Source organism: Schistocerca nitens, chromosome 7 (assembly GCF_023898315.1).
Source record: "Schistocerca nitens isolate TAMUIC-IGC-003100 chromosome 7, iqSchNite1.1, whole genome shotgun sequence".
Lineage (NCBI taxonomy): Eukaryota > Metazoa > Arthropoda > Insecta > Orthoptera > Acrididae > Schistocerca > Schistocerca nitens.
Window position 1 is genome coordinate 461,218,823 of NC_064620.1, and position 12,409 is coordinate 461,231,231.

At 43.0% G+C, this 12,409-nt stretch overlaps 1 protein-coding gene across 3 annotated transcripts in view; it reads right to left on the reverse strand.

The window, feature by feature from the left end:
• LOC126194643 (ankyrin repeat and IBR domain-containing protein 1-like) overlaps nucleotides 1-12,409 on the reverse strand; it is a 601,659-nt gene that overhangs the window by 189,360 nt on the left and 399,890 nt on the right. The gene's annotated exons all lie outside the window — the stretch shown is intronic.

The window sequence follows — 12,409 nt, forward strand, 5'->3', positions numbered from 1 at the left end:
GGTTCCCAAGCCTTGCTAAGATTATAGCCAGTCACAGTTTATGAGGTCGCCATTGGTGTGAATTTCGATGGCCTCTCTAACAACGCTGTCCCAGTATCTCGACGTCTGTACCAGAATCCTCGTGCGTTCATGCACCATAGCGTTATTTTCCGACAAACAATGTTCAGCGACCGCCGACTTGCTTGGATACATCAGTCGAGTGTGCCTATGCTGTTCACGGCATTGATCCTCGATGGTACGCATTGTCTGACCAATATACGACTTGCCACATTGACACAGAATCTGGTACACGCCGGCCTTCCTCAAACTGAGGTCATCTTTGGCACTCCCCACCAGTGCAAGAGTTTTATTCGGAGGACAAAACACAGTTCCGACCCGGTGTTTCTTCAAAATGCAGGCGAGTTTCCCCGAGAGTGCGCCTGTATATGGAATAAACGCAGTGCCTACCTCCTCCCTCGTGATTTCATCCATCTCCACAGGTTGTGCTGTAGTGGTTGGACGGAGAGCATGTTGAATCTGCCACTCTGAGTACCCATTCTTTCGAAATACAGTTCTCAGATGTTCCAATTCCTGGGGTAGACTCTTTGCGTCAGAGATAGTGTGCACCGTATGTACTAGAGTTTTAAGTATCCCATTCCTCTGTGAAGGGTGGCGGCAGCTGCCTGCGTGCAAATACAGATCAGTGTGCGTTGTCTTCTGATACACCCCACGACCTAGGGAGCCGTCAGCCCTTCTCTTGACCAAGACGTCAAGGAAAGGTAATTTACCCTCCGTTTGAGTCTCCATACTGAATTTGATGTTGGGGTGTATGGAGTTTAGATGTGTAAGGAAGATACTGCCTACAGGAAAATTAAAGAGACCCTTGGAGAAAAGAGAGCCAGTTGTATGAATATCAAGAGCGTTGATGGAAACCCAGTTCTAAGCAAAGAAGGGAAAGAAGAAAGGTGGAAAGAGTATATAGAGGGTCTATACAAGGGCGATGTACTTGAGGACAATATTATGGAAATGGAGGAGGATGTAGATGAAGATGAAATGGGAGATACGATACTGCGTGAAGAGTTTGACAGAGCACTGAAAGACCTGAGTCGAAACAAGGCCCCGGGAGTAGACAACATTCCATTTGAACTACTGACACCCTTGGGAGAGCCAGTCCTGACTAAACTCTACCATCTGGTGAGCAAGATGTATGAGACAGGCGAAATTCCCTCAGACTTCAAGAAGAATATAATAATTCCAAATCCAAAGAAAGCAGGTGTTGACAGATGTGAAAATTACCGAACTATCAGTTTAATAAGTCATGGCTGCAAAATACTAACACGAATTCTTTACAGACGAATGGAAAAACTGGTAGAAGCCGACCTCGGCGAAGATCAGTTTGGATTCCGCAGAAATATTGGAACACATGAGGCAATACTGACCTTACGACTTATCTTAGAAAATAGATTAAGGAAAGGCAAACCTACATTTCTAGCATTTGTAGACTTAGAGAAAGCTTTTGACAATGTTGACTGGAATACTCTCTTTCAAATTCTAAAGGTGGCACGGGTAAAATACAGGGAGCGAAAGGCTATCTACAATTTCTACAGAAACCAGATGGCAGTTATAAGAGTCGAGGGGCATGAAAGGGAAGCAGCGGTTGAGAAGGGAGTGAGACAGGATTGTACCCTCTCCCCGATGTTATTCAATCTGTATATTAAGCAAGCAGTAAAGGAAACAAAAGAAAAATTCGGAGTAGGTGTTAAAATCCATGGAGAAGAAATAAAAACTTTGAGGTTCGCCGATGACATTGTAATTCTGTCAGAGACAGCAAAGGACTTGGAAGAGCAGTTGAACGGAATGGACAGTGTCTTGAAAGGAGGATATAAGATGAACATCAACAAAAGCAAAACGAGGATAATGGAATGTAGTCGAATTAAGTCGGGTGATGCGGATGGAATTAGATTAGGAAATGAGACACTTAAAGTAGTAAAGGAGTTTTGCTATTTAGGGAGTAAAATAACTGATGATGGTCGAAGTAGAGAGGATATAAAATGTAGATTGGCAATGGCAAGGAAATCGTTCCTGAAGAAGAGAAATTTGTTAACATCGGGTATAGATTTAAGTGTCAGGAAGTCGTTTCTGAAAGTATTTGTATGGAAGTGAAACATGGACAATAACTAGTTTGGACAAGAAGAGAATAGAAGCTTTCGAAATGTGGTGCTACAGAAGAATGCTGAAGATTAGATGGGTAGATCATATAACTAATGAGGAGGTATTGTCTAGGATTGGGGAGAAGAGAAGTTTGTGGCACAACTTGACGAGAAGAAGGGATAGGTTGGTGGGACATGTTCTGAGGCATCAAGGGATCACCAATTTAGTATTGGAGGGAAGCGTGGAGGGTAAAAATCGTAGAGGGAGACCAAGAGATGAATACACTAAACAGATTCAGAAGGATGTAGGTTGCAGTAGGTACTGGGAGATGAAGAAGCTTGCACAGGATAGAGTAGCATGGAGAGCTGCATCAAACCAGTCTCCGGACTGAAGATCACAACAACAACATGAGTATCCCGACTCCTCGAAGTTCTCCATGTACAAATTCGCTACCACTGGTGAGAGTGGGCTACCCATGGCGACTCCCTACGTTTGTTCGTAGTATTCTCCATTAAACTGAAAATATGTGGAAGTCAAGACATGCCTTAAAAGTTCAGTGGTCTTCTCGTCAAACTGCTGACGCCTTGGTCAAGAGAAGGGCTGACGGCTCCCTAGGTCATGGGGTGTATCGGAAGACAACGCACACTGATCTGTATTTGCATGCAGGCAGCTGCCGCCACCCTTCATAGAGGAATGGGGTACTTAAAACTCTAGTACATACGGTGCACACTATCTCTGACGCAAAGGGTCTACCCCAGGAATTGGAACATCTGAGAACTGTATTTCGAAAAAATGGGTACTCAGAGTGGCAGATTCAACATGCTCTCCGTCCAACCACTACAGCACAACCTGTGGAGATGGATGAAATCACGAGGGAGGAGGTAGGACTCTGCGTTTATTCCATATACAGGCGCACTCTCGGGGAAACTCGCCTGCATTTTGAAGAAACACCGGGTCGGAACTGTGTTTTGTCCTCCGAATAAAACTCTTGCACTGGTGGGGAGTGCCAAAGATGACCTCAGTTTGAGGAAGGCCGGCGTGTACCAGATTCTGTGTCAATGTGGCAAGTCGTATATTGGTCAGACGATGCGTACCGTCGAGGATCGGTGCCGTGAACACCAGAGGCACACTCGACTGATGTATCCGAGCAAGTCGGCGGTCGCTGAACATTGTTTGTCGGAAAATCACACTATGGAGCATGAACGCACGAGGATTCTGGTACAGATGTCGAGATACTGGGACAGCGTTGTTAGAGAGGCCATCGAAATTCGCACCAATGGCGACCTCATAAACTGTGACTGTGGCTATAATCTTAGCAAGGCTTGGGAACCAGCGATTGGGTTAATCAAGAGTAAATCGAGCAAACGTATAGTTGTGAGACGACCACGACGGACAGAGCTATCACACCGACGTCATCTCAGACGCCGTCGCAATCTGTTCCACCGCGCTACCGTTGTGCGGACGGCGGAGGGAGTGCACCGCGGGCGGAGGGTATTTAAATTGGCCGCTGCCGTGACCGAACCCAGTTCCTCCTGAGCAGCCATATCGTACGGATCTCCATACCGGCACGTTCGCAGGAGCTCAGTCTGTCAGTTCACCTGATGATGGCGAAATGTATGATCGCCGAAATATTGTGCCCGTTGGACACAGTAGACCGGCAGTACACCCGTGGATATTTTGATTATCAAATACGCCGGGAGAAACTCAAGAATCACACAACTTATATATTCTGAAGAAATTTTTCATATTATTTTACTTCCTTTTACTGTAATCTATTATGCAAGTATGTAATCTATTAATATTCCTTCAAAGATATGAAAAAAAAGAGCTCGCAAACGACGTGTGCATAATTACATGTTAGTTTGTTACATATTACAACTATAATGAAGATAGATATATACAATTTATTATGAGGTATGTGTGGAATCTCATCCATGTACTTTTCTTTCTCTGCAGATCTTTAACATCAGACATCTGACACAAATCAGTGCAGCCTTCTGGAGATGAATGTTGATTCTGGAAATATTTTACATATTTTTTCATCGTACACATTACATCCAACTGAAAACATAGTTTCTGGTTTCAAAGACAACATAGAGTGTGAGTTTCTTTGTAATTGCTAGGTATGGTTCTAGTGGAGGCAGTATGCCTTGGCCTGCCTCTAACCTTTGAAATGGCTTACCTAGATATTACCTGCCAGAAACCATGGCTCTTGCTAAGAAGGGGTGGCTTTCATGCCTCAGCAACATAGATAGCCTTACTGTAGGTGCACCTGCAATGGATGGATATTTGCAGAGGGGCCAGATGAATATGTGGTTCCTGACAAGGTTGCAGGGTCAACAGTCTGGATGACTGACTGATCTGGCCTTTTAACATTGGTTAACAGGACCTTGCTATGTTGGTACCGCAAATTGGTGAAAGCTGGGGAAAACAACAGAAATTATTTTTCCTGAGGGCAGGCAGTTCTATTGTATGGCTTAATGATGACAGCATCCTTTTGGGTAAAATATTCTATAGGTAAAACAGTCCCACATTCAGATCTTTGCACAGGAACTTCTTGGAAGGATATTGCATTAGGAAACACAAAACTGGGATTCTACAAGTCACAGTGTGGAACATCATCTCCCTTAATGACATAGGTAGGTTAGAGATTTTAAAATGGGAAATCAACTATCTGTAATTACATATAGTGAAAATTAGTGAAGTATGGTGGCGGGAAGAACAGTAATTCCGGTCATATCAGTACACAGTTATCATTAAAAAAAATCTCACAGTATAACAAAGGAGTACATCTAATAATGAATAAAAACACAGAAATGCACGTAAGCTACTATGAACAGCATAGGGAATGTATCATTGTAGCCAAGATAAACACAAAACCAGCACCACCCACAACCACAACAGTATAAGTTTACAGGATGTCCATCATTAAAGTTAAACAACGGAAAATCCAGGATGGAATGTAACAATACTAGAAAAGGAAAGTTGCTGCTCACCATATGGCAGAGTTTCGAATCGCAATATGCACAGCAAAAAGATTCACACAATTATAGCTTTTGGCCATTAAGGCCTTTGTCAGCAATAGACAAACTTCAAAGGAGAAGTAATTGTGGGTGACTGCTGTGTAGTGCTGGTATGGGAACAGGGATGGGGCTGGATGGGTGAGGACAGTGACTAACGAAGGTTGAGACCAGGAGGATTACGGGAACATAGGATGTACTGCAGGGAAAGTTCCCACCCACAATTGCTTCTCCTTTGAAGGTACTACCTACAAACAAATCCGGGGTACGGCTATGGGCACCCGTATGGCACCATCTTATGCCAACCTATTCATGGGCCAACTAAAGGAATCCTTCCTAAAAACACAGAATCCTAAACCCCTCACCTGGTACAGATTCCTTGGTGACATCTTTGCTATCCCCCCCATGAACCATGGACCTTGCCGTTGTTGGGGAGGCTTGCGTGCCTCAACGATACAGATAGCCGTACAGTAGGTGAAACCACAACGGAGGGGTATCTGTTGAGAGGCCAGACAAATGTGTGGTTCCTGAAGAAGGGCAGCAGCCTTTTCAGTAGTTGCAGTCTGGATTATTGACTGATCTGGCCTTGTAAAACTAACCAAAACGGACTTGCTGTTGTGGTACTGCAAACGGCTGAAAGCAAGGGGAAACTACAGCCATAATTTTTCCCGAGGGCATGCAGCTTTACTGTAAGATTAAACGATGATGGCATCCTCTTGGGGACTACTCAAGAGGACATCGTTATCAGAAGAAGGAAAACCTGGCATTCTACGGATCGGAGCGTGGAATGTCAGATCCCTTAATCAGGCAGGTATGTTAGAAAATTTAAAAAGGGAAATGGATAGTTTAAAGTAAGATATAGTGGGAATTAGTGAAGTTTGGTGGCAGGAGGAACAAGACTTTTGGTCAGTTGAATACAGGGTTATAAATACAAAATCAAATAGGGGTAATGCAGGAGCAGGTTTAATAATGAATAGGAAAATAGGAGTGCAGGTAAGCTACTACAAACAGCATAGTGAACGCATTATTGTGGCCAAGATAGACATGAAGCCCACGCCTACCACAGTAGTACAAGTTTATATGCCAACTAGCTCTGCAGATGATGAAGAAATTGATGAAATGTATGATGAGATAAAAGAAATTATTCAGGTAGTGAAGGGAGACAAAAATTTAATAGTCATTGGTGACTGGAATTCAACAGTAGGAAAAGGAAGAGAAGGAAACATAGTAGGAGAATATGGATTAGGGCTAAGAAATGAAAGAGGAAGCCGCCTGGTAGAATTTTGCACACAGCATAACTTAATCATAGCTAACACTTGGTTCAAGAATTATGAAAGAAGGTTGTATACATGGAAGAACCCTGGAGATACTAGAAGGTTTCAGACAGATCATATAATGGTAAGACAGAGATTTAGGAACCAGGTTTTAAATTGTAAGACATTTCCAGGGGCAGATGTGGACTCTGACCACAATCTAATGGTTATGAAGTGTAGATTAAAACTGAAGATACTGCAAAAATGTGGGAATTTAAGGAGATGGGACCTGGATAAACTGAAAGAACCAGAGGTTGTACAGAGTTTCAGGGAGAGCATAAGAGAACAACTGACAGAAATGGGAGATAGAAATATGGTAGAAGAAGAACGGGTAGCTTTGAGGGATGAAATAGTGAAGGCAGCAGAGGATCAAGTAGGTAAAAAGACGAGGGTTAGTAGAAATCCTTGGGTAACAGAAGACATACTGAATTTAATTGATGAAAGGAGAAAATACAAAAAAGCAGAAAATGAAGCAGGCAAAAAGGAATACAAACGTCTCAAAAATGAGATCGACAGGAAGTGCAAAATGGCTAAGCAGGGCTGGCTAGAGGACAAATGTAAGGATGTAGAGGCTTATTTCACGACGGGTAAGATAGATACTGCCTACAGGAAAATTAAAGGGACCGTTGGAGAAAAGAGAACCACTTGTATGAATATCAAGAGCTCAGATGGAAACCCAGTTCTAAGCAAAGAAGGGAAAGCAGAAAGGTGGAAGGAGTATATAGAAGGTCTATACAGGGGCGACGTTCTGAAGGTGGCGGGGTTAAATACAGGGAGCGAAAGGCTATTTACAATTTGTACAGAAACCAGATGGCAGTTATAAGAGTTGAGGGGCATGAAGAGGGAGCCTCTTCCCGATTCTATTCAATCTGTATATTGAGCAAGCAGTAAAGCAAAAAAAAGAAAAGTTTGGAGTAGGCATTAAAATTCATGGAGAAGAAACAAAAACTTTGAGGTTCGCTAATGACATTGTAATTCTGTCAGAGACAGCAAAGGACTTGAAAGAGCAGTTGACCGGAATGGACAGTGTCTTGAAAGGAGGGTATAAGATGAACATCAACAAAAGCAAAATGAGGATAATGGAATGTAGTCGAATTAAGTCAGGTGATGCTGAGAGAATTGGATTAGGAAATGAGACACTTAAAGCAGTGAATGAGTTATGCTATTTGGGGAGCAAAATAACTGATGATGGCTGAAGTAGAGAGGATATAAAGTGTAGACTGAAGAAGCGAAATTTGTTAACATTGAGTATTGATTTAAGTGTCAGGAAGTCATTTCTAAAAGTATTTGTATGGAGTGTAGCCATGTATGGAAGTGAAACATGGATGATAAATAGTTTAGACAAGAAGAGAATAGAAGTTTTTGAAATGTGGTGCTACAGAAGAATGTTGAAGATTAGATGGGTATATCACATAACTAATGAGGAGGTATTGAATAGAATTGGGGAGAAGAGGAGTTTGTGGCACAACTTGACTAGAAGAAGCGATCGGTTAGCAGGACATGTTCTGAGGCATCAAGGGAGCACCAATTTAGTACTGGAGGTTGGCGTGGAGGGTAAAAATCGTAGAGGGAGACCAAGAGATGAATACACTAAGCAGATTCAGAATGATGTAGGCTGCAGTAGGTACTGGGAGATGATGAAGCTTTCACAGGATAGAGTAGCATGGAGAGCTGCATCAAACCAGTCTCAGGACTGAAGACCACAACAACAACAACATCTTTGCTATCTAGATTGAAGGTGAGGACACCCTATCCACATTCCTTCAGAACATCAACAACTTCTCCCCCATTTGCTTCACCTGGTCCTACTCAACCCAATAAGCCACCTTCCTAGATGTTGACCTCCATCTCAGTGATGGCTACATCAGTACCTCCATCCTTATCAAACATCCACTTCGACAGCTGCCACTCATTCCATACCAAGAAGTCCCTTCCAACAGCCTAGCCATCCTCAGTTGTCGCATCTGCAGTGATATACCGAGGGTCTCACTGAAGCCTTCACTGACTGTAATTATCCTCCCAACCTTGTACAAAAACAAATCTCCCGTGCCTTATCTTTCCAGTCTGCCACCACCTCCCAAAGTCCCACAGTCCAACCACAGAGGAGTGCATTCCCCTCGTAACTCAGTACCATCCACGACTGGAGCAACTGAATTACATTCTCTGCCAGGGTTTCAATAACCTCTCGTTGTGCCCTGAAATGAGAAATGTCCTGTCCACTATCCTTCCCACCCCTCCTACAGTGGTATTTTGCCATCCACCGAACCTTCACAATACATTCGTCCATCCCTGCACAACCCCTGCTCCCAATCTCTTACCTCATGGCTCATACCCCTTTAATAGACCTAGATGCAAGATCTGTCCCATACATACTCTTACCAATATCTACTCCAGTCCAGTCACTAACATCACCTATCCCATCAAAGGCAGGGCTACCTGTGATACCAGTCATGAGATTTACAAGCTAAGCTGCAACCACTGTGCTGCATTCTATGTAGGCATGACAACCAACATGCTGTCTGTCCACATGAATGGCCACCGACAAACTGTGGCCAAAAAACAAGTGGACCACCCTGTTGCTGAACACGCTGCCAAATCCCTCATCTCACTGACTGCTTCACAGCCTGTGCCATACGGATCCTTCCCACCAACAACAGCTTTTCTGAATTGTGCAAGTGGGAACTTTCCCTGCAATGCATCCTATGTTTCCGTAACCCTCCTGGTCTCAACCTTCATGTCCTGTCCTCACCCATCCAGCCCCATCCCTGTTCCCATTCCAGCACTGCCACACCCAGTCTTTTAATTCCTTTTTATTTCTCTCCTTTCTGCTACTTCCTCCACCCCTCCCCCTCCCCACCTTCTCTCCTGCCCTCCATCTAAACTGCAGCAATTCACTGACCGCCACCCCCACCATGATAGCCCTCGCCCTCCCCACCCCAGCCTCCTCCTTACCCCCACCCAGTCAGCACTCTCATCATGCACAGGTGCTACTGCTTACAGCATGGTTTCAGTTATCTGAGACTGCAGACGTGTGTGCAAGTTGAGTTTGCTTGAGTGTGTGTGTGCACGTGTGAATGTGTGTCTATTGCTGACAAAGGCATTAATGGCCGAAACCTATAATTGTGTGATTCTTTTTGTTGTGCCTATCGCGATTCAGCATCTCCGCTATAAGGTGAGTAGCAACTTTCCTTCTCTAATATTGTTACATTTCTTCATTAAAGTTATGGTTTTAAAATTCTGTAGAAAGAGAACCAGAACTCAGAATGATCTCAAATTTGAACAACATATTATTGACGCAGGGGAAAACTTCCTGGAAAAAATAAAGTTAGTGAAAATTTGACCAACAGATGGTTCTGTAAGCATCAGAATAAGCACACCAACAGACAAAGGGGACACAACGGTTCCTCAGTTTGCAGTTGAAATGACCAACATGACTCTCCATGAAGGACCATACACTGCTGGTAAAGCTCATTTACAAGAATGATGACTGTGTGCCAGTAGCCCTGCAGAAGTTCCAAACACTCAAGGGAGTGATCCAACGTCCACAATGGGTCAGGAGAAAATCATTACATAGTTCAAAAAGACAGGTCCTTTTGAAGTCCAGTGCAGAAGAGGGAGGAAGGCAGTTGATCCAAAGTCTGTCGAAGATGCGGCCACAGCATTACAGGAGAGATTGAGCAGTGGTGTGCAAACATACAATGCACAGGGAATTGCCATGAAAATTGGGCACGCCTGTGATCACAGTGGTTAAAATCCTATGAAACAGCCTACATTGCTATCCATACAAAAATCACCCATATTCAGGAGTTGCTTCTGCTCATCTGCCAGCAAGACAAACATTCACTCTGGAATTTCTTGCTCACATGAAAGTGGACAATGAATGGCCATGTAACATTCTGTGAACAGACACAGCTCATTTCTATCTACAAGGGTCTGTCACTATGCAGAATTGCAAATATGGGCAACAGAAAATTCACACGCTCTTCATTCTGTAAAGGCAACTATGCGGTGCGGGTTGACAGCATCATTTATCATAGTGCCGTTGAGGACATAAGTCCTGTGGGTCCTTACCTGTTCCGTCACTGGTAAATGCTGCGAGTCTTTCACATACCAACATCATTCCAACACTTCGACAACATGGATGACTTGGTAGGATCATTTTAATGGAAGATGGTGCTCCTCTGCACACTGCACAGCCAGTGAAATGGCTGCTGCTGAGATATTTTGGAAATGTTAGAATTATTGGCCATCATTTCCCTACAGCCTGGCTGTACAGAACACCTAATCTTAACCTGTGTGACAGTTGGATGTGGATTCACCTTAAAGATGTGTTCAGTGCTCCAATTTCAAGCATAGCTAAACTGTAGGCATGATAAAAGAAATCATTGGGATAGTTGAGGGAGGTGAAAATTTAATTGTGAAGAAGGGCTGGAATTTGATAGTAGAGAAAGGAAGAGAATGAAAAAGAGTAGGAGAACATGGCTTGGACGAAAGGAATGAAAGAGAAAGCAGCTGGGTACAATTTGGTACAAAGAGCAATTTAAGCATTGTTAATGCTCTTAATACATAGTTCAAGAATCATCAAAGAAGGCTCTATACATGAAAATTACTCAAAGCCACTGGAAGGTTTCAGACTGATTATCTAACAGTAACACAAATACTTCAAAATAGGACTTGAAGCAGTAAAATCCAGGATTGAATAATGATAATATTACGAAAAGGATATATTGCTACTCACCACATAGTGAAGGTGCTGAGTCACAGACAGGCACAATGAAAAGACTGCTAAATAAGTATGCTTTTTGCCAAAAGGCCTTCTTCTGAATTATATAACACACACACACACACACACACACACACATTCATGCAAACACAACTCACACGCATATGACCACTGTCACTGGCTGTTGAAGCCAGACTGCAAACTACAGTACATGATGGCATTGATGGGAGAAGCACTCTGGGTGATGGGGTAAGGATGAGGCTGGGACAGGGAGGGCAGGGATGCTACCCCATATTATTCCCACCATGCCCCAGCCTCTCCCTACCGCCACCACCCAGACTGCTTTTCCTATCATGCGCTGTAGCTTGTAGTCTGATCTCGGCAGCTGGAGACATGGTCATGTGTGTGTTGAGTTGTATTTGCATGGAAGTGTGTAGTGGATCTGGGAGATGTGTTATTTTCTACCGGATTTGTTGATACCAAATTGTAAATGTTTTCTTATATTTTTGTCAGAATTTTTTTTATTGTAATTTGCCTTATTATATGTTAATTTACTTACATTTTTGAGAGTGACAGCATATTGATTACTATTAGTAAATGTGATGAAGAATATCAAAGAGACTGATTACAAGTGGAAGCTTGTGTGTTGTGTAAAATGTCTTTGACGCTGGAGTCGTCTTTGACTGTAGTCAGTCGGCAGTGAACTCTTGGTTTGTGTTGATGGTAGAACAATGTGCAGGTCGCCGTCATAATAATTTGGAAGTGAACAGAAAAAAATTAATTATGTTACTACTTTTTTAATATAAACTTTAAGAAGAAACCACATTCGAAGAAATGGTATTTGAAGCACCAAAAATGAGGCAAATGCATTGAACCAGGTCATTTCTGCAGCCGACAAAACTGAATTGTGGAATCATACTTCCACTAGACGACTGAAGCCAAGACAAATATCATCTTGTAACCATTTCACAGAAAAGGTACTGTCACGAAATATGCCAAATTTAAGTAAATAAAAAATAGTGAGCATATTTCAACTGGGGGCTCAGCCGGGACACCATATTTCAACTGGGGACTGTAGCCGGGATATTGTGTTCACGTGATCTTCAACAGTGCTACGAAGCAGAAAATTTTTGTGTGTTCATACCAGTTTTTCAGAATGTGTGTTACAGTATTTGTGTTCATCGGGAAGTAAAAGTTTTGGAGAAGAAATGTTTCGGCAAAAA